Raw genomic sequence first — 22,682 nt, forward strand, 5'->3', positions numbered from 1 at the left:
ATCTTTATAACAAACAGAGCAATCCACGGCCAAGGAGTGGAATTCATACAAAAGAAAATCACCATCTACCAGCCAACTAGAACACTTAGATCCAGTGACAACATCTGCCTAGAACCCACACCATACACAAGGAAAACACTGGGTGGAACAGCATTCTCTTGTCTAGCAGTACAACGTTGGAACTCTCTTCCCATAGAAAACTATGAAGGACCATCTAAAATTCAGAAAAATCCTTAAACCTAGCTCTTATCACTGAACAGGATGAAAACGACTTTACTTCATCCACGCACCATGAAACAAATACACATCTGAAAAGGAGCGGGGAGTAGGTCGGACCGAAATGGACGGCAGAGGAGAAGAGAAGTGGCTAAATTGGGAAGGGTGGTTACAGAGGAGGGAGATGTGTGCCACTTAATGGGACCACTGATAGAGGGCCCAAGGTGGAAATAGAGGAGGCAGATGTGTTGCCTTTAATCGGACCACCAAGGGTGTGAAACACATCACACATAAAGGAATAGGGCTAGACGCAAAAACCAGGCAGCCCACAGGCTGACCACGGGGTACAGGGAGCACATTTCCCCTGGAGGACTTTGTGGGAGCGATACTTGCTACACTCTAGAATGATCAACAGGGGTAGGGATATGAATCGCTTTTAGTCAGAACAGCAGATGTAGGAAATGCACTGCCACTAGCAAACCATACTAAAAACTCACCCTTTTGCGTACTCCTCTAAAACTCTGAACTAAACATAACCATATCTATAGAGCACCACACTGCACATGTGCTTCACAACACCACAACAACAAAGGAGGCCACACATAATCTCGCCCAACAACACATGACAGCGACCAACTGGAAATCACTTGTACGCTCAGTGAAAGGTGTATATGAACTGAAGCAGCTAACAACACATCAGAACTCTCTAGCTCGTTCTCCTGCTCACTTTTGCTAACCACACCCCCAAACCCCTTGCATTACAGATCTGCCAGACTGCGAAGAGACCATGCAGGTGGCAACAGTGTGCAATATAAGAACATAACAAAAGTGGGTTAGCCTTGGCACAGGAAGTTAATACAATTCATAAATATACAAAACTCCAGCTTTAGGTCAATAAAACCTGCAGTTTCTTTTACACCCACAACACAGGTGAGCTCTTTCTATTTAGTGAAGAGGATTGGCAAATAGGATAGAAGGCAAACATGTTACTTGCGCACAGCACTGGTCCACAGCAAACATATTTATGGTAGCACTAGCGGCAAACATTCCGATTTGATTAAATGACAGTGGACACTCCATGATGAGACACTTGACTAATTAGAAAAAGAATACAATGTGGCCATTGCATTCTTATCATGTCTGATTTTTTTTATAATGCCATTTTAACTAGTCTCCCTAGCAGCTGTTCCTAGTTCTGTGTAGATTTCCAATCTTGGCTTCATTCAACTAAGTGATTATTTCATCAAAGTTCTTATGCCCTTTGACACACCCACTGTCACACTTCCCTGAAAACATCAAGACATGAATGGCCCCAGTGTCAAATGCCCCGCTTGGTCAATGTGACCTACACATGAGGACTTCTGCCCTAAAGGACTATAACACAAACAAAACAATAACACAAAAACATATTGTGCAAATGCAAAGCATGATAATCCAATGTGAAAAGCAGGGTGAAGCACACAAATATTCATCCATAGAAATTATGTGGCTTTACGGCCCCAGTTGCAGATGGGCACACATTCAATACATGTTCAAACTGAAGGGAATGTTGTGACCTCAAAACCAATGGTCCATTCCAACCAAAAGTTGTGAGAACTAATCAATCGAAGAACATAGTTGCATAAATAAATCAAAAACACACTTTATGCCTACATGAGATTGATAAAGTTACAAATTAAGTAGAAAATATACAACATACACAGAACACACATGCATGGTCTGATTGTGAGTTTGGTGGCATTACCCCTGGTAATACCAACAAACTCATTGGGCCTCATTACGAGGCTGCCGCTGGTATTCATTTTTTTCTGGCTACCAGAAAAGGGCAATTACCCGGTCATTACGACCTTGCCATAGGGATCAATGGGAATAGGGAGGGTGGTAGCACCGGTACCGTTAATAACGGTACCGGTGCTACCGTCATGTTCTGCTCACGGGTGCCGGTATGGCTACCAGGTCAGACCTGGTGGCTGCAAAGACACCCGCTAGCAGAACTCGTAGTTTGCCTGTACGGTAACAACGGTACCGGCAATCTTACTGGTACCGTTGTTACTGTACCGGCAAACTCGTAATGAGGCCCATTTACTATTAACTAGTGCATGTTTTAAAGACATGCAGACATTTGCATTGTTCCACATTTTGGAGCACCATATGGCTTAATGGCATCCAGTAATTATCACACGTGGGAATCTTCTGGCACATGTGAGAGGAAGAGGGCAGATGGTGTTACTTGATGACACAGGTCTTACATGTCCTTAGGTGTGAATTTAAGTGTCTCTGGTGGTGTGAGGTGGATTTTTTGGCCCACAGATATGCTTTTCCACTGAATAAAGACCTGCATGTGCCTGAACAACAGACAGCCTGAAATATGCACACATCATGCTATGATCCTTGGAATAATTTAAGGTAGGGGATGGACTTTAGGTGTGTAGCACATGCTAACTCTAGGTTGAGGATGGTGTAAACAAAATCTGGATGTATTAGACAAATATCCCAGAGGCAGGTTTTTTTGATGGCCCAGAACGTGCCATCATTGGCACTGCAGACCATGGGGAAATTAGCAATAACATGGTGGACCTTGTCAGCTCAGGTGACCTGTGGGCAGTGTGAAAGGGTAACATTTTAGGAGGCCACATGGGACTTAGGTGCTGCTTTACCTTTGCATACTGCTTTGGAGTCAGAGATTTGGGATACGACCTGTGTGTTTCCAGTGACTCACTGAAGTCATCCAGTTGCAGAATAATTTCAGGTAATATGAAAGTGCAGTTCTGTCTACATGGTATATCGAATTTTCTTTTTGGCTGTGATGCCATGTGCTATCATGTGCAGGAATCTTCATAAAAAGTTAATAACAAGACAGGTTTGCTATATGCATTTCCATTCAATGAATCTTGCCAGTGCCTGTTGCTTGCAGAACAATGTGTAGGCTACGGCCTTCTTCTGGTATGTATAAGATTAAAAAATGACTAGCTAAGCTGGAGCATGAGCTCCATCCGTTTGAGGGTGTGATATGATATGATAATTTATTTGTATCGCGCTCATACACAAGTGTTTCAGAGCGCGGCAAGGCAAGGGAGGGGAATAGGTGAGAACAAAACAACGATCTTACTAGGCCCAGTGACATTGAGAACATGCAAGTGCATGGGAAAGGGAAAGGGGAAAAAGTGCATGGAAGGGGGAGAGTGGAAAGTGTGGAGCAGAGGAGAATAGATAAATAATAATAAAATAAATAGATAGATACAATACACAGTGGCAGTGCAGCCAGCAAGTGGCAAGTGTTGTGTTTAAGGCAGCAGACTGGGTAGGTCTGATAAGTGCTGAAAAAGAAGAAAAAAAGGGGGTATGAGGGACTGTATGGGACAGATACAGTGCCCGGTGCAAGGGGTGGCCAGGACGCAGTGCAGGAGGGTGGCAGGGTGAGCATGAACCTGGGCCCAGGGAACATAGGGTGGCCAGGCGCACGGTGCCAAGAGAGAGCAGATCAGCAGGGGAGAGGAAGAGCAAAGGCAGAAGCAAAGAGGAAGGTCTTGAGGTGCTTCCGGAACCTGAGATGTTTCTCCTCACGTTTTAGAGTGGTAGGGAGGCTCTTCCAGAGGGAGGCCCCAGCCCAAGACAGAGATCTACCCCCAGCTTGTTTCTTTGAAAAACGACTGGCCCGGAGGGAGTTAGAAGTAGAGGAGCGAAGAGCTTGAGAGGGGAGGTATTTGAGCAGAGATAGCTAAGGGTATTTTGGACTCAGGCCCCAGAAAGCCTTGTGGACAATGCAGAGGGTTTTGAATTTAATCCTTGCATCCACTGGGAGCCAATGGAGAGATTTCAGAGCTGGAGAGATACGATTGCAGGGCTTGAGGCCAAGGACAAGTCTCACAGTCCTGTTCTGGATTAGTTGCAGAGGGCAGAGTGTAGAGACAGGTAGATTTAGAAAGATGCTGTTACAATAGTCCAATCTAGAGAGAACCAAAGCTTGGGAGACAGTGAGCTTCTGGTGAAAGGAGAGGAACGGCAGAGTACCTCTGACAAGGTGAAATAGGAAGTTTGACTTTTTAGAGACCTCGGAGATGTGGGCAGAGAAGGAAAGTGTGGAGTTAAAGATGACCCCGAGGATTTTAGTCTCACAGGTGGGGGTAGGAGGAGGGGCAACGGAGGCCGGCCAGAGAGTGAGGCGAAAGGATGGTGAAGGTGTGCCAATGAGGAGGATCTGCGTCTTGCTGGCATTCAGACAAAGATCATTGGCGTCACACCAATCTTGAATGGCAGTTAGGCAATCAGAGATGAGAGAGGGAGAGGAGGTGACCGAGGGAAGCCTGAAAATGAGTTGTGTGTCATCAGCGTAGCACTGGAAATTTGAGCAGAAAATGGCAATACAGTGGGCAAGAGTTACCAGGTATTGGTTAAAAAGCCAGGGCGAGAGGTTAGACCCCTGGAGAACAGAAAAAAGGTAGAGAGGAAGATAGATGATAGGAAGGACCCAAGTTGGACCTGGGAGGGTCAATCAGAGAGGAAAGAGGTCAGCCAGGCTAGAGCCTGATCAGTGATACCCAGGTTATCATTTAGACGGTTGAGCAGGATGGTGTGGTTGACCGTGTTGAAGGCAGAAAAGAGATTGAGTCGGATGAGGACAGACGGAATGTTGGAGTCAAGTTTGGAGAGAAGATCTTCACAGATGTTCAGGAGAGCAGTTTCCCTGCTTCTGGCAGTTCTGAAGGAAGACTGGTGGTCATGGAGACAGCCAACCGAATCGGAATGAAGGTTAAGCTGAGAGATGGCCAGCTTTTCCATAAGTTTGCCCAGAAAGGGTGTAATGGAAATTGGGCGATAGATAGCCGGACAAGAAGGATCAGCAGAGGGTTTCTTGAGAAGAGGATGCACAAAGGAGTGCGGGTTCATACCTCTTGGCATGTTTTCGTGCACAATACAGTGGAGATAGTGCCTGGTGGTCCGTGACCAATGTGAATGGTTTTCTTTACAGGAAGAGGTGGAAATGCTCACAAGCCCACACCACTGCTAGTCCATCCTTTTCTGCCTGGGAGTAGGCCTTTTCAGTCTTCGACAGGCTCCTGCTGGCATATGAGACGACGTGCCTCGTGTGGTTGTCTTTTGGGTCAATTTGTCAAATAATGGCGCCCAGGCCTACCGGGCTGGCATCAATGATCAGTTCTCTTTCTCTTCTAGAATTGAAGTAGGCCATGTTTTCGGTGTCCAATATCCACTGTTTGTTTGTCTGTAACGCTTGCTGACACTCCTCAGCCCACACAAATTCTGTATGCTGTTGTGTTAGTGTTCTGAGGGGTTCGCTTACTGATGCAAGTGTTTTATGTAGCGGGTGCAGTAGCTGGCAAGCCCAAGAAACGAGCGCAGGTCAGAGACATTCTTGGGGGGGCTCTGTGTGAGTGAGCACCGTTACCTTTTCTGAATCTGGGGTCATTCCTTGCGAAGAAAATAAGTGTCCAAAGAAACAGAGGGTTTGTTTCCTAAATTCATATTTTTCTTTATTGAGGGTGAGTTGGCCTTCCTCCAGGGCCATTCATACTCGAGTGAGTGTGTTGTTGTGTTGTTCCTGATCCTGTCCAAATACTAAAATGTCATCACTGTAGTTCAAACATTTGGGTGTTTGCTTTATGATATTATGGTGTATTTCGGTGGCTGAGGAGACCCCACAACTGAGGCGCTTGTACCTGTACAGCTCTAGATGGGTAACACACGTGGTGATGTATCTTGAGTCTTTGCTCAATTCCAGCTGGTGGTACCCCTTGTTGAGGTCCAACTTTGAGAACACAGTGCCACCATTCAGCAGGTACACCACATCAGTGATGCAAGGGGCTTGGTTGCGTTCTCATAGGATGGCCTTCATTTCACCATTACATGTCCACACATATGCGGATGTCTGTGGAGACCTTTTTTGGTATGGGGAAGATGGGGGACACCCAAGGTGCGGGCTCTTCCGCGGGCTCTATGATGTCTGCCTCAAGGCGTTTGAAGAGTTATTCTTCTACTTGCTTCTGAATATTTATCCGTATCCCTTGATAGTGTTCGCTACCGGAGGTAACTGAGGGTCGATATGGAGGTCCATTTGGCCTCCGTTCATCTTTCTGAGTCCTTTGAATAAGGCAGGGAATAGTTGCTTGATCTTTGAGGCCGGCTCAAGATATTTGTGGGCCATGAGCCGATACAGTACATGTATGAGGCCCATTTTGTTGGTGGCTTTGTAGCTCAGGATGCATCCGCTTTCTGTGGCTGCTTTTGTAACATGCATTGGAATCTTCTTTGTTTGTCCTTTGTAACTGCATGATGCCATGAAGTATCCTTTGCAAGGTAGTGGCGTTTTTGACCCATACAGGTAGATGTGGACTTCTGCAGGCCAAAGTTGTGGGGCTTGCGGCAGGTTGTTGTATACTTCCTCGCTTATGACATTCACGGTCGCTCCTGTGTCCACTAAGAATTCGGCTGCCATTTTGTTTACTTAAATGAGCAGGGTTGGGCTGTGTTTTTTTGCTCTCTGGTTACCTAGCGCACATAGATATACCCTCTTTTTTGGTTCCTCTCCATGTCTTGCCTTTCTCTTGGTGTCTTCTTCAGATGATGGCTAGATCTGCTGTCAGTTTGTGAGTGTTCAACAATGTAACATACGTATCTCTGAGATCTACTCCTGGTTCTATATGATGTTGTTTTGTTGTCTCGCCAGTCTCCTGAAGTTCTGTCTTGTGATCTTTTATCCACCCTTTCATTTCTGGGTCTACGCTGAGGTGGCTCATATGATTGACCCGACGTTTTGAGGGGGCTTTGCGTTTGCCTCTCATTGCCCTGTGGTGGCCTCCCTCTAGTTCCTTCCCCTCTGAGCTGACTATGGTACATGCAGCATACCGCTTTGAAGTGGTTGTCTCCTCCACAGGCCGAGCACTTTTGACCGATGGCGGGGCATGGTCATGTGGGAATTCATATCTGCATCTGTAGCAGAAAGGTTTGCCATTTCCTTTAGTTGTCATGTCTAGCCTGTTGATGCCCTCACATTTGCCATGAGAAATTTTGATATCACTTAGTCCTTCAACTTGGGATGCTAGGGCTGCGTCTGATCATGCGTGGGGCAGAATTTCCGGTAGGGTATGAGGTTTTGTAGTAAATAAGGGCACTTGGCGGAGTCCTGATTTACCCAGGTGGGTGCGTGTTGCTACTGGTGTCCATCCTGACGAAGGCCAACATACAGACAGACTCCAATCAAGCCCTATTTGGCCGAAACACACCTGTGTCAATCCCCCGTGACACAACTGTACTATCCCCCTCTTGTTTATGTTTTTGTAAAAACTGTTGTGTACACCGTGTGTAAACCACGCCTGAGACCACATTTTGTCCCAGGCCCACCCACTTCCTACTGTAGGTCCTTCCTACCTCATTTCTGAATGTGCCTCTATGTGAAGTTTTGACCTCAATATCTCTGAGGTCGACACTGACCAGTGTTACCACTGAATACAATCACCCTTGTCTGTTGTGCTCTAAACTTTCGTGCTTATCGAAAGTACTGTAAAATAACCATTGAGTCACCAAAAATGTTCCATGTTGTTTTGAAATAAATATCAACATTCAGAACGACAAACCGCTTGTAGGATCTTTCATCCTGATTATTTTTGATATGTATATATGGGTGTGAGGTTTTTGTAGCAGTCTTTTTCTGAAATCTGCTCACTCACAGCCTGCAATGATTTGTGAGCACAGTGCTTCGTGACTGGAATAGTTGTTGAAATAGCAGTGTTTCATTTTCAGTCTCAAACGCATGACAAGTGTGTCCATGGATTCCCCTCTGATTTCTTTGGTTGTGTGGAATATATGCCTCTTTTAGTCCACGTTTGTGTGTGGGTTGAAATAGTCTGTTAGAGTTGACTTGAGGTTCACATACGTGTCTGCCGTGCCTGTGGCCAACTCATCCACGATGTATCTGACGATGGGGCCTATGGACAGTGTAAGGAGACTGTGTAATTATTTCCTCCTCCAAAGGTCCAATGGCCTTGATGCATACTTCAAAATCCCTTACCCATCTCTTGCAGCGAAACCCTAAACTGCTGGATTATGATAGGTCAAAGTGTGTGAGCAGTTTAGTGATTAGGCTGTCGGGAATTCTGAAAAGCAAAGATGGGGCTAGGGTAAGGGGAATGGTGAGAGTCTCATCTGCTGACATTTTGCTTGTTGGCTTTACTTAAACCGTCAGATGTCTAGTGTATGCAATGCTCAGGATACCCTTTTCTATCTTTTTTTGGGCTTCGATTATGACTGCTTGGTGCCCACCGTTTCCCACAGAGCTTATTTTCATGCTTTGGAGCATATCGGGTTAACTAACCTTCCTTGCTCGGTGTGCACTGCTGCTCTTGCACCCTGGAATGCTGTTGTTGGGTAAAAAACATGTGGTGTCAATTTGCTTTGTGTTTCCTTGTTCGCGCACAAATGCACCTTGTGCTGCCCACGTGGTCAGTAATACGTTCCCACACACGTGCACATTTTAATTGAATTTGTTTCCGGACCGCACTGTCTCCGGTATATCTGTTCTGGGCTTTGGCTTCTCCCTCTGCACTCGCTGCAGATTTCGGTCGGCCAGAACAAGTGGGGCCTCCATGTTCGTATGCTGCTTACTCCTTAGGGCCTCGGCAGCCTGGTATTCTGACACACCTTTGTGCTTATGGGCCAGGTTAAGCAGGAAATATACCTGCACTTCACTGTCTTGTTGGGTAGGTGGAGGCAGCCTCACGCAGGCCTTTTCTGGCAGAGCTCCTCACATGCCTTGTACCTGGGGGTGGGGCAGACAACTCAGCACTCCAATGATTCACCTTGCTGTCCCTCGCTGACTCGTGCCACTGTGAGGAGGGACTCTGGCACCACGGTCGGGTTGACTGACTCATCGACAATCTAAAATATTGACTTCCCAAATTCTAGAGGATCACCCCCACTGCCTCACTCATTCACACCATGCAATCAGGAGGGGGAGACAGAAGGAGGCTATAACAGGTCTTTAATCCTCTTACTTCAGACACCAACTGGACTTCCCTCCTCCCGCCCTCCCCTTCCCATAGCCCCATGTCCTTCTCATCATGATGTGTGAGCGGTCTGGGTGTCAACGTCACACCGGTGTTGGCCTTCTTCTGGTGCGTATAACATTCAAAAGTGCCTAACTAAGCTGGAGCATGAGTTCTATCCGTTCAAGTGTGTGAGGCTGCCTGAGTGTCTGCATAGGTAGCAAGATGTCTTTTTCTCTGCTTTTGTTGGGAGGTGGAATATTGTGGGCTTTATGTGTAATGATCTGTGTGGGTAGCAAATGGCTCCTGGGTTGGCCGCATACTAGTTACAAGTGCTTCTTTGCAATGTGCACCAGGTGAGGGTATTTCAAACTACATGAGTTTTTGGAGCATGGTGGATTTCTATTTGCTTTTGTAAGGTGCAGAGAATTGTACATTTTATGTGTAATTATGTGTGTGTGTGTGTGTGTGTGTGTGGTGATTGCCTCTTGGGTTGGCTACATCATTACTGCAAGTGTTTCCCTGCAATGTTACCATTCAGGGTACTTCTGATGACATAAGAGTACTGATATTTGTTGTTGTTCACACTGTATGGCACCATGGAAAAAGTTACTGCTGACTATTTTTCATTCATTTATGCTACAATCAGTTGATTTGTGCGTTCTTTTACTTCTCCATTGTGTATTGATTTTCAGCATTTCAATGCTTTGGTCTTGCATTTTTGCATTGGTTTGCATATGATTCCTATTGGATTAAAACATCGGTACTGTTTATTTTATTTGGTCTGTGTTCACTTTGTGAGGTCTGTGTGCCTTCTCATAGTAAGTCAGAGCGACTTTGTTCATATTGCTTTGTTTCATTAGCTTTATCAGCAACCTCACCAACAAATCTCAGCACCATTTTGGCCATCTTTTATATTTAATACCCCCAAGCCACATCCTTCCGAGACAATGCTCTTCTCAACCCTACAGGGTTGAATTACAAACACCTTGATGAGAACGCCCTTCCCACGATGTACTGTGTCACATAGGAAGTCAATTTAAGCAGATGGGCTTTAAGGCACACATTGTTCCTTTAAGAGTGGTGGCTGCATGGCTGAGTGATACAGCCATTATAAACTGGGTCCAGTGTTCAAATCTAGTGTGTAATTTATCAACTTGGCGAATGCCTTATCAACTGATTGATCCCTAAATCAAATATGTCCCAATTGTTGATCTGTTACATACTTGTCATTTTGATTTTTTCTATTAAATCCCTACTTTTTATTGGATTTGTTTTTAAATTACAGTACTCTATTTTTTGAGGAATGCCATTGAATGTGTTCAATGTTTCTTGTGTCTTGTATATTACTGCTTGTATGTATCCACTGCCACTTTTACAGTAGTGTTCCTATTGTTATAACTGTATTTATATTTGTTCTTGTTTTTCAGAAGTGAATAAATGCAGAGTTTCAAGACTGCAGTGCAGTTTCTGGGCCATCAGTGGGCATTATGGGGAGCTGTCACCATGGGGCGAGTGAGAATTGTTGGCCTCACAATGAACCACTGCAGTAGCAAAACAAAAGATTTTAAAAAAGTTATTTTTAAAACCAACAGTGAGAATGTCAAATGGATATTTGCTGCTGAGTCATTTATAATCCCACTGTTTTCCAAAAGTCGATCCAATATCACCAATCTCTAAATGGGAAGAAACACGTTCTAAACACTTGGCGGACCATTCCATGCAAAATGTTTGCTTGTGGTTTTGTCACTTATCCTTTGTTGGGACGTCAGGACTTTGCACTTAGAGACTTTAAAATTAAAACTGAGATGCTAAAAACTCGCATTCATAACAGTAAATATTAGTAATTCAACAGAAGTTTGAAACAAAAGACTTTGTATATATGAATGTATGTTTTGAGCATGCATGCTTGTGATGCCGGAAATGCAGTGGAGGGACAGGGCCTCTGTATCCTTGTCTTTTACTGATTTTTATCGTGTGTTCTGTCGTGTTTTCCATGCAGGAGTTCATGTGGGACTCCTGGCCGTGCAGCTCTCTCTTTTGGTTTGGTGTGCAGATCCATGGATACCCTTATGGCACCCATGGGTGGGGGGTACAACCCTGTGCCCCTAGTGTATGTTGCTGGGCACCTGTGTGTGGCCCACAGAGCAGGGTATGGGCTGGTGGCAGCTCCATGCTGAATTTGACAGGTGCTCTGAGTATCCTCCATTTTGGGATACCCAGGCCCTGCCATTGGAATCAGTTGATTTCTGATAGGAAACAAGATGGCCCCTGTAGCCTCTTGCTCTCTATTGCCTGTTACCTTGTTTTCCCAAAGTCCTGGGAAGCCTGACTCTGTCCCTTCCCCCTGACCAGCTGTTGGGTGGAAGTTCCATATATGGTGTTGTTGTGAAGTCCAGGCCAGACTGGCTGGAGCCTTCCCAGTGACAACATGTTGTGGGTACACCCTGTGAGTGGGACCTGGGCGAATGGAGTGTGTGATGAATACACATTCTGTGTTGTGGATGTCTAGTATCTGGTGTTTGACACAATGACTGAGACAGCCCTGCCTGAAACTGGTATGAATGCAGCGTGGAGTGTTGAATGGCTGGGTACTTGTCCCAATACACATAACTTGTTGTGAGTGTCTGGAGAGAAGTGAATGGCTTGAATGCACTATGCACCTGATTGGCTGCCTACCTGCATGAATGCCCTTCTGACCAATTTGTTGCCTGAGTCTGACCCAGCAGAATGAATGGGAGATCAACTAATATATCTGGGGTCCTCTCACTGCTAGAATGTGTGTTCAGAAGCTGAAGTCCTAACTACGAAGAGTAACTGGAGTGAAACTGAAGCTTGACCCTGAAGCCCTGCTGAAAGAGAATTTGCTGTTACCTTTCATCATCAATCTGAAAGCTGCTGTGTCTCCAAGGACTGACCCAGAGAGGATCTGTTAAGGCGCAATCTTCCCGAGCTATGAGGGACCATCGTGCACCAGCTGATTTTTGCCTAAGCTCCCTGGCAGACAGACCTACGACAGGCTGCCAACCGGAGATGGGGACTACCCTGGAATCCCAAAGAGAAGCGACTGGACTGTTGTCCGCCACTGTCGACGACCGCTGTCGCTGACCGGAGCTGCTGTGCTCCCGTTGCCTAAGAACTTTCGATTCACAGATGCGCTCGTCCGCAACACCACCCGCCTTATCCCGCCGGAGAAGGCCAGGCCGTCGATGCGCCGAGGATCATCCGCCAGTGGGTTTCCCGCCACCCAAAGACCACAAAGATGCCAACGACTCAACGCCTTTGCTGGGCCACAGTTGTTCAAACTCTTTGCAGTCCTGAACTATCAACACCGAGGTGCCCCGCACGCCTCTTCCTTGCAGGACGTTTACACTTCCCCGTCGCCGAGCACCGCTAGGAAAGAGGCTGCCACTTCACCATCGTAGTTCACCTTGTTCTCCTTCGGACGTTCGACGACCCGTGAATCCTGCCTTAAAGGGAGGGCACTCAAGAAGGGCCGTCGATTCCCCGATGAGGAACGCTACAATGCCAGGTACTTTGGGGTTGCAGAACTATTGGAAAGTCTCTTGTGAACAATATATGGACTGGGCTTGTGATATATCTTTATTCTACAGGTTGCCCAGGTGGGGGGATCTCCCCACAGAACTGTGTCTAGGTATCGGGGCCAGTATTCTGCCACTTGTTCTAACCAACTGCTTTCCTCGTATTGATTTGTGTGCCATTTAACCGTACAGTTGATACACTTTAAGGAGATCTAATAGTAATTGTGGTACCACGTAGAACTGGATATTTGCCATTATAGATAACCGTGTACAAAGTGAGTTATCGTGATATTGCACATAACGTTGAATATTAATTATATAAAGACTGTGTTTTAACTAAAACAGTGTGCGGACATTCCTTTGTGGGTGCTTGGTGACTACACTGTACTTAAGAACCAGTCTGCATCACCTCCTGAGAAGCTAGGATTTGATTGCTCGTCCATTGCTACCACAATAGAGAATCTTAGCTGGGGTCTTCTGTGCATCTCCTCTACCATATAGAGAGAAGAAGTACAGACATCCCCTCCAGTCTTTATAATGCCTGAATGAATGCCTGAATGAATTCAATTTATAAAGCATTGAACAAGCTGGGAAACAATGGAGTGTGACAAATATGGAAAGCAATTATTGGGCTACAGGTAGGCTGCAAGGGGCAGAGGTTCCTGGGATGAATATGGGGAGCAGGGCCTGGGGAGAACTCCAGAGGGAGCCAAAACTATAGGGTTAAGTGGAGCAATCGGGGCTTGGTGAGATGCATTTTTAATAGAAGGGTCTTAACGCTGTTCTGAAAGTGTAGGATTGATGGAGACAGTCTGGCTTGTAAAAGTAACTTGTTACAAGAACAGGGAAGATAGTACAAAAGGGTTGTTATGTATTGCATTCCCTCTTGCACTACTTTGTTTGCAGTATGGCAATGTTACAGCTTCTGGTGGTGAGTTGGCCAAAAGCGATGGTAACTTTATAATCCTTGAACAGAAAAATATTTCTTTTGTATTATAAATGTTTTGTAGGACCACAACGGTCTGCAAACAGATCCACACAGTATTAATGTATTGAGGGACCCCAAAGTTATCGGAAGCCCTGAAAAATAAAGGACCCTGGAAGAATAGACCAACATTTAAAATCCATAGAATCAGGCATAAACAATATATTTGACATCTTTAAAAATCATGCTGCTCTATCTTGATCTACTATTCCGCTTCTAGAGGGAGTTGCAGAATCTATACAGAAGTGTGTTGAGTTTTCCCAATGCAAATCTGGAATATGACGACAGTGGACAACGGAAACGAAGGCAAAAAGAAGAACACTAATGAAGGCGAAGATTCACCCTTCCTTATAACATGGATTCCTGCGGAAGCTAACAACAGGGAAACGGAGTGTGGAGGACGTGGTAAACACCAAATTGAAGAGGGGGGACCGGGATGAGAGGAAAAGTATGCCGGAGCGGGAATTCCCGACTGCATACTCCAGATCAGGAAGAGGACGTGAGCGACCATTATACCCACTTAAGGGAATACAAAATCCATCCACAAACAAACTGGGATGCCATTAAACTAACGCCGCAACCCACATCGGACAATATCTGAATGACAAAGTTAATAACTGCCAGATAACTACTGGACCAAGTGTTGTGTGGAAGGTTAGAACAAAACAAGATTAATGCAGAGGTGTAATACAAAAGAAAAGCTTCAGAATAAATAAAAAGGCCTATCCGTAAATAAGAACTGGCAGACACAAGAGTGGGAAAGGAAATCCACTGTACAAGTATCCCACAGACCATCATCCGCAGGTTGACTCAGAGCCATAATAAAAGGGACAAGAAAAGAAACCTAGATATCAGGTGAATATTGAGGACAAGCAGCATTTTGGAAACAAAAAGATGTTTTTATATTGTGTGTTTTCCCCTGAAGAATTTCCTGAATATAAGTATGAGAGTTGAGATGAGGAATGAAACATGTCGGGTATGTTTGTTTGAATGATGAAAGAATGGATGACTAAGTGAAAGGCCACCAATGTTAAAGTTGTCAGGAGACTATCAGTCAGCACCACACACTATATAAGGCTGACAGAAATGATCTCTGTGTGATTAACATCATTAATACAATAGACTAAATAAGAATTGCTGCATGACAATTTGCCTTAGAGAGTGGGCATCAGAATACGAAAAGGTTTTACTAGAACATGAAATATTTTTGACAAAAAAATGTGTTCTAATGAAATGTCTTTTTAAAAATAATAAGTTGTTATATATATTTTTTATATGAAAATAAAATTGTAATATCATTTTGATACAAAAGTGAATGGTTGTATGTCTAAATAGAATTGGTAAAGACATGCATCTAGGGTCAAAAACTGGATGAGAATGAGAAAATAAGGGACCCTTTGCACATATTACACTATATTGTAGGCTGTGTATTGAAGATGGCTGTTGCAAAGAGGTCCAAGACAAAAAATATAGGTTGTTATCCTCTAGTCTCTTGGAGTTGTGAGAGTCTCCCCAAGGACCACAGAGTCCGGGTAGGATATCCTTTCCTTAACTGGACTGGAATTTCTTTGATGCATCAACTCCTTTCAGGGATCACTCTAATGCAACTTTACCCAATATGAGCGGTAACCTGCAAGTAAGCTCTAATAGGTACGATCTGCCTGTTCTAGGGAGTGGGGATCTGGTTGTTCCAACTTTGTTTGCATCAAATTTATGTCACGAGTCCTGACAGAGTGCTACAGTCGGATAAGGCCCTCAATGAAGACTCTGCTCGTCAACTGATAAAATGTATTCTGCACCAGGAAAGGGGATCAACTGCTGTGAATGGGGGCCTGCTCTACTATATCCTAGGGGACCCTTTGCAAGGCAAACTAACTTAAGTTCAGTACCTATGTCTCTTGAAAATAATTCCAACTGCTCCATGAATAATAGGACAGGTGCCATAGACACTGAAGCGGAAGCCAAACCTATCTGCACCTTTAATATTTGTATAAGAGATCCAGTGTTTCCTGATGAGCCCAGCCTTATCATGAACTATTTATTTGAGGTGGGTGGTCCTTTGTCTTTAAATAGAGCCTACTTATTCACTTTATTTTCCAAAATACCGGAACTTAGCCTGATCGCTACTGCTGACATTAAATTGATTGATTTCATTCACCCTCAATGGTATGATTTTGTTAGATTAGTCATACCATCACTCCTAGTACGTGCCTTGCTACTAAAGAAGACGGGCCTACTTCAGAAATAAGGTTTTGATATCACCAGTTTCAGTAATATTATTCCATCATCTCAGAATCTTAGAGGACTTTCTGACCCTGTATCTGAAGAGAAGACAGACATTGAGGGTTTTACTGGAACAATGAATGAGCCTGCCACTAAATCAGCTGAACTCCAGGACTGGAGATAGCTTGCCCTTTACTTACGGGAGTCCATTGCCCAGATAAAACTATAAATAAACCTCTTTAGCCTATTAGGTAATTAATGACTAGTCAGCTGGAATTCCAGGGGCAATCTTCACCTGTTTTTTAATGAAAAACTAATACAAGAACTAGCTCAGTTTGATTTTATATTGCTGCAGGAGACGTGGGCCAGAGGAAACTTACTATGGGATGGATTTGATGTTAATTGTATTTACGCAAGTTGTGGACGGAAAGGTCAACTGAAAGGTGGCCTATTGCTTGTTTACAGACAGGGACTAAAAATTCAAAACATTTCAAACCTGATTGTACTAGATGCTTTCCTGATTGTAACATTTCATGTTGATCTTCCAGCCGGCTTGATAAACTTAATGGTAGTAAAAGTGTATTGGAATGTCAGCTGGTAATTGCTCTGGATAAATTGAGCCTTATAATTGATGAATGGCTTTATGTTATGCAAAGAGGCCTTATACTATTAGGTGGAGACCTCAATGCAAACTGTATTCAAGAACCCTCATTTACTGAAGATCTGCTGGTCTCAGTAGAGCCATTCAAATTGGTTATAAACTGTTTCATGGCGCTCTCTGGTTAACATTGGCCAGAAGTTGGAGTTCTGACCTTCTAGAGAACAAATTACCTACTTGGCATGCGAGAGGTGGTATGTCCATAATTGATTACATTTTGGTTTCCCATAAACAAACTGTAAGATTGACTGATTTGACAATTCGGTCAACTGACTGCAGCAATCATTCCATGAGTATTGCGAACTTGAATCTGTGTATTAGAATTCACCCTCATTTAAAGTATTCTGATGGTGTGGATACAAAAATTAGAGGGAATACAATTATGTGGTCAACTTGCAGAATTCAAAAACTGAATGCAGTCATGTTACATGATTAAAATTCAACTACCTTTGAAGAATAATCATCACAGTATTAGGTTGATAATCTGCTGGGATACTTAAGGCATAACATGGATAAATTTACAAAGTACAATACAAGATCAGTCTACACTATTCATAAACACATATTTGATCTTCTGGTCCAACAGCGAAAAGCTCAGATGTGCAAAGAAATTAGATCTATTATGAAAAAGGGAGGAGACAAAGCTTGTAATACAAATTCGATCAAACATACGACAATTACACAAAAATTGGATGATCTATTATAGATCTACCCTACACCAAAGAGACGGTGAAGAAATGCTTGCTGCTTTAAAAGATCGTAATACTATTAATAGCACAGACGCAACTCAAGTACAACTGCTCTCCAATCCAATCTCTGACGTAGACTGGATTGAACATTTTCAAAATGTAAATAAGGCCTTAGGTTTGGGTGTTTCTACATTCTTGGACAACTCTCACAACTCGACTGTTGACGTTTCTGTTGAAACAATCTCGAGACTCATAATTAAGTCTAAAGCCTTGAAAACCCCTGGTCATAATAATCTCTCGTAAGTCATATTGAAACAGAACATTCCCCTATGGTCCAAAATACTTAACATCCTTTTTACAGACATTGTTAGGATTAGGAAATTACCTTTACCTTGGACTATATCACAGTTAGTTCCTATCTTTAAAAAGGGGAGCCGTATCTGTTCGATGAACTACCAGCCGATAGCAATAATGGATGCTGACTCTAAAATATTTCCATTCATTTTTCTGGAACATCTACAGCTCTGGATTGAAGAGAATAACATCTTAGATCATGTGAAAATAGGCTTTAGAAAGAGAGTTGGTACAGATTGTGGGGGCTTGCTATAACATGTCTTCAGAGGAAATCTTGTTCCCAAAATACCTCACCCATTTATATTGCCTCGATGGACCTATTGATGGCTTTTGGGCATTGGGTTTTTTCTAGAGGTTTATTGGAGTTAATTATCCATTTATATTATAACACTAAGATGAGGGTGAGACTTAATTCTTTGCGCTTAGTGACAAGGGATATTTCAACACAAAACGGTCTGCGGCAGGGGTGCATCTTAGCTCCCATGCTCTTTAATTTGTACGTGTCAAGTGCAGCGGAAGCTCTGGAACACATTGGCTCAATATCTCCCAAATTGGGATCTATTCTAATTCACTGGATAGCCAACGCAGACAATATTCTTTTGTTGGACTTCACCAGAATTGGACTCAAGCGTTTGATAACTGCATTTCAAAAGTTTATCCCTGATCTTAAATTGACAATAAATCCTCTAAAACGCTAATTATTCATCTGGGCAAGGTTAACAAGTGTCATGCAAAATGTACTTGGAAGTGTAAAGACAAGGCCATAAAAAGTCAGAATGTACTTCAGTATCTTGGCTATTCATTTTTGACTAATTGTACTATAAACTTTGTCAGGAACTGCTTAAAGATAAAGGCTGTCGCTGCATATAAGCAGTTATGTCTAATTGAGCGTATATACGATTGTTACTCTTTGACACCATGTAGAGTATTTTATCTTTCTAAAGTGGTTCCAAGACTGACATATGAGATGGAATTCTTTCCATTACAAATAAAGCAGTACCTAAAAGTTATTGAGTGCCTTGTTTCGCGTGGGGCGATGTTCCACATTCCAAGATGTGTGCCCATTGAGCTATTTAGATACGAAATGGGACTTCAATCTTTGAAAAGCATTATGCCATGGAGAAGGCTCTCACTGTTGAGAAAATGTATCAAAGAAAGCAACAATAGTTTGTATGCTATACGTGGAGAAAACAATTCTGAGCCATTCATGTTTGAACCTCAAAATGAATGTGTAGCTGCTTAGCTGAAATTGGGTTCTTCGATTAAAATTTTATTACAGGATCCCAACAAAGTAAAGGAGCTGATAGTAATTTTAAACTCAGAACCATACTCGCAGAATGTCTTGCTCCATAAATGGTATCCAGAACCTGAACAATATTTAAAAAATATATACGCAATCCTAGAGAGGATGGGAGGACGTACTGTCAATTTTGTAAAATAAGTGAGGAGGAAGAGACTCTACTTCATCTCTTACTGGTTTGTCCAACCTTGCTTTCAAAAAGACTTTTATATTTTGCTCATTTTGTGAACAATATACACCAAGTACTTAGAGAGTGCGTGTGATTTCAAATGATGCATTGCAAATCAATTGTTTTAAAAATACGAGTGATGGCATTCCTGGAAAATATATGTGAATTATCTTAGTTGTTTACGGATCATTGGTTGTTTAGTTGATGTATCTCTTATGCAAGCTTTTATTGAAGTTGTGTTATATTGATTGTTAACTATGAGTAATTAATTAATTTTCTTTTTCTCTCCTGTTTTTTTATAAACAAAACATAATAATAGGTATACAAATTATTGTTCATTATTCTGTATTATTTGTAAAGGTTTAAATAAACCAAAACAATAAACGTAAAAAAAAAAAATATATATATATATATATATATATATATATATATTCAGTGAAAAAACTTTGTTAAAGGGACGTTATGGTTCCAAGTAAAACCGAAAAACCCTTGAAATTTGCCAGTTATGGTAAGCTAAGCAACCATAACTCGCGCCACCACCGTGCACTGCTAAGACTAACACCCAGGACATCAAAGATGACATCACAAATGTCATTGATGACATCACTGATGACATCACATGTCTGGCTCACTATTTTTTCTTTTTCTGACATATCTAGGCCACATGGTTTTCTTCAGTAACAGTCAGAAACTAAGAATTTTATTTTATTTGTAGACATATCCTTCTAGTAGGTTCTTACAGTAATTCCCTTAGAGTACAGTCACATCATATGAAACATATACATATGGGAAAACACAAGCTTGAAAGACATCAATCCTTTTTGTGCATAAAGATAATCACTAGACTTATGAGCACTTTCTGATAGTTCTGTTGTTTTTTTTTTATGGTTGTACTTTCCCTGTATATGGTCATATTTGTATACATTGTACTCACATTACTTTCCTTAGGGTCCAATCACATCAAGTGATACATATACATAGGGTAAATAGCAGCTTTGAAACAGAGCAATCATTTATTTGCATGAAACTAATCAGTTAAGTTATGAATTGTTTCTGCTACTACTTGTGCTTTTTTGCTAACTTCACTTTCCCTGTATATACCCATATTGGTATGTGTTCTTGTGTCTTTGTGTTTTGTCTATAGTAATGCAATTATGTAATACATGGGTTTTATTAGCTACTTATTACATATTTCACAGTACACAAATATCTATTATGAAAACAATTATCATTTCATTATTCAACATAGTAACATTACGAATATCATACCTTCATCTTGTCCGCTGCACACAATGTTATGTTTCTGTATGAGTAGCTTAGTATACTAGATAGAACCCCATAATAGGATGCTATTTATATGAATGCATCGTTCAATGCACTTATTAGGGTATATTTCTTGCAATGATTCTTGACACTTTTTTCGCAACATAATAAGAATCCCTTCTACACATATTTCATGAGAAGTACATACACATGTGATGTCATCAGTGATGTCATCAATGACATTTGTGATGTCATCTTTGATGTCCTGGGTGTTAGTCTTAGCAGTGCACGGTGGTGGCGCGAGTTATGGTTGCTTAGCTTACCATAATTGGCGAATTTCAAGGGTTTTTCGGTTTTACTTGGAACCATAACGTCCCTTTAACAAAGTTTTTTCACTAAATTTCATAGGTTTTTAGTAGCGCAACTTAACCATAACGTCCCTTTAACAAAGTTTTTTTCACTGAATTTCATAGGTTTTTAGTAGCGCAACTTAACCATAACGTCCCTTTAACAAAGTTTTTTCACTGAATTTCATAGTTTTTTAGTAGCACAACTTAACAATAATGACTTTGACTTTATATACATGTCATATGGAACTGACTAGATCTCTTCCTATGAACTTGATGTCTGCGAACGTATTTAATGTTCGCAGACATGTTCGGAGAACAGTACCACTACCTAAAAGCTGTGGGGGGGGGTGGTGGGGTATGTTTGATTGTTATATCATAATATAGGAACATTTAACAAATTCAAAAAGCAGCACACAAACACATTATATATAGTAATACATAAGAAATGTAACCCATATATGTAACACACTAACCATTCATTTAAATACAATATGTTCTGAAATGGAATATACCACAAGAAGATAAACTGGCTTCCAACATAATTACCTCATAGACACAACAGAACTGAGAACAAGACCAGACCCAGTGAATACATAGGACTTATCTTACCAGAAATAGTAAGTGTACTTCATTTTACTCTTATATTTATAAACTTTCTGTATTAGATTAAAAAATATATTATCTTTTTTTTTTTCTCACAGAAATGTCTAGTACCCTGGAATGGCTAGAGGACAATTTCCCACATGAAGAAATGTCACAAGATAGTGAAACTAATGGTAAACACTTTATAATATAAACCATTTATTTATTATTTTTTTATATACATTTAACATATATATTATTTTTTTGTACAGAGCATACCAAAATAGAAAAAACTTCAGAAAACCCTGTCATGGATAACAGTCTTCACAATATAGAAGAAAAAATGGATGTATTGTTGGCTAATTTTAATAATTTAAAAACGTTTGTAGAAAATCATTTCAAACCAAAAACCTTGTACCATTGCCCACATGTACTTGTCCCTCCTCACCATATCCCAGTCAATTGTCCCCAAACCCTCTCCATAATCCAAAACGTTTTGATGAGACTTCCATCCCTTCTTCACCTAATACCAATCATGTTGAAACCCCAAATTCTCCTGTTTTTGTTTCTGTTTCTGCCTCACCTTCTCTGTCATAAATTATTAATATATGTTAAATAAAGTTTAATTTTTATATTGTATTGTGAATAGTTTCCGTTTTTTTTTTTTAAAAACAATAAAAGTGTCCGCGGACAGTGCGAGTGTTCTGAAATGTTCGTACATAAACGAAAATGGAGGTGTCCTGAAGAACACCACACCTGTTCGTACTGTTCGCTAGCAAGTTGAAACTGTTCTAAGAACACACGTGGTGTCCTGAAATGTTCGTAAAGAAACAAAAAATAAAGTGTTCTAAAGAACACTATATCTGTCCGTAATGTTCGCTATCAACTTAAAACTGTCCTAAGAACACAATTGGTGTCCTGAAATGTTCGTAAATAAATGAAAATGATGTGTCCTGAACAACAGTACAACTGTTCGTAGTGTTCGCTAGCAACATGAAACTGTACTAAGAACACACGCGGTGTCCTGAATTGTTCGTAAACAAACAAAAATTAAAGTGTCCTAAAGAACACTAAAGCCGGGCATATATAACCCTGGTGCGCACCTTGGTGCGCACCTTGTCAGGTCTTGAGGATTCCACCCCTCAAGGTCCTGCGAAAAATGAAAAAACAAGGAAAGGTGCGCACTCATATTCTCTGCATAACCTTCCAGGCCACTGGTGTACTCCTCCGACCAGTTTCTGTGCCAATACACGTCATCAGGGAGGCTCTACACCAGTGGCCTGGAAGGTTATGCAGAGAATTGGAGTGCGCACCTTTCCTTGTTTTTTCATTTTTCGCAGGACCTTGAGGGGTGG

The sequence above is a fragment of the Ambystoma mexicanum genome, chromosome 1p (genome assembly GCF_040938575.1).
Source record: "Ambystoma mexicanum isolate Mex_15411 chromosome 1p, UKY_AmexF1_1, whole genome shotgun sequence".
Lineage (NCBI taxonomy): Eukaryota > Metazoa > Chordata > Amphibia > Caudata > Ambystomatidae > Ambystoma > Ambystoma mexicanum.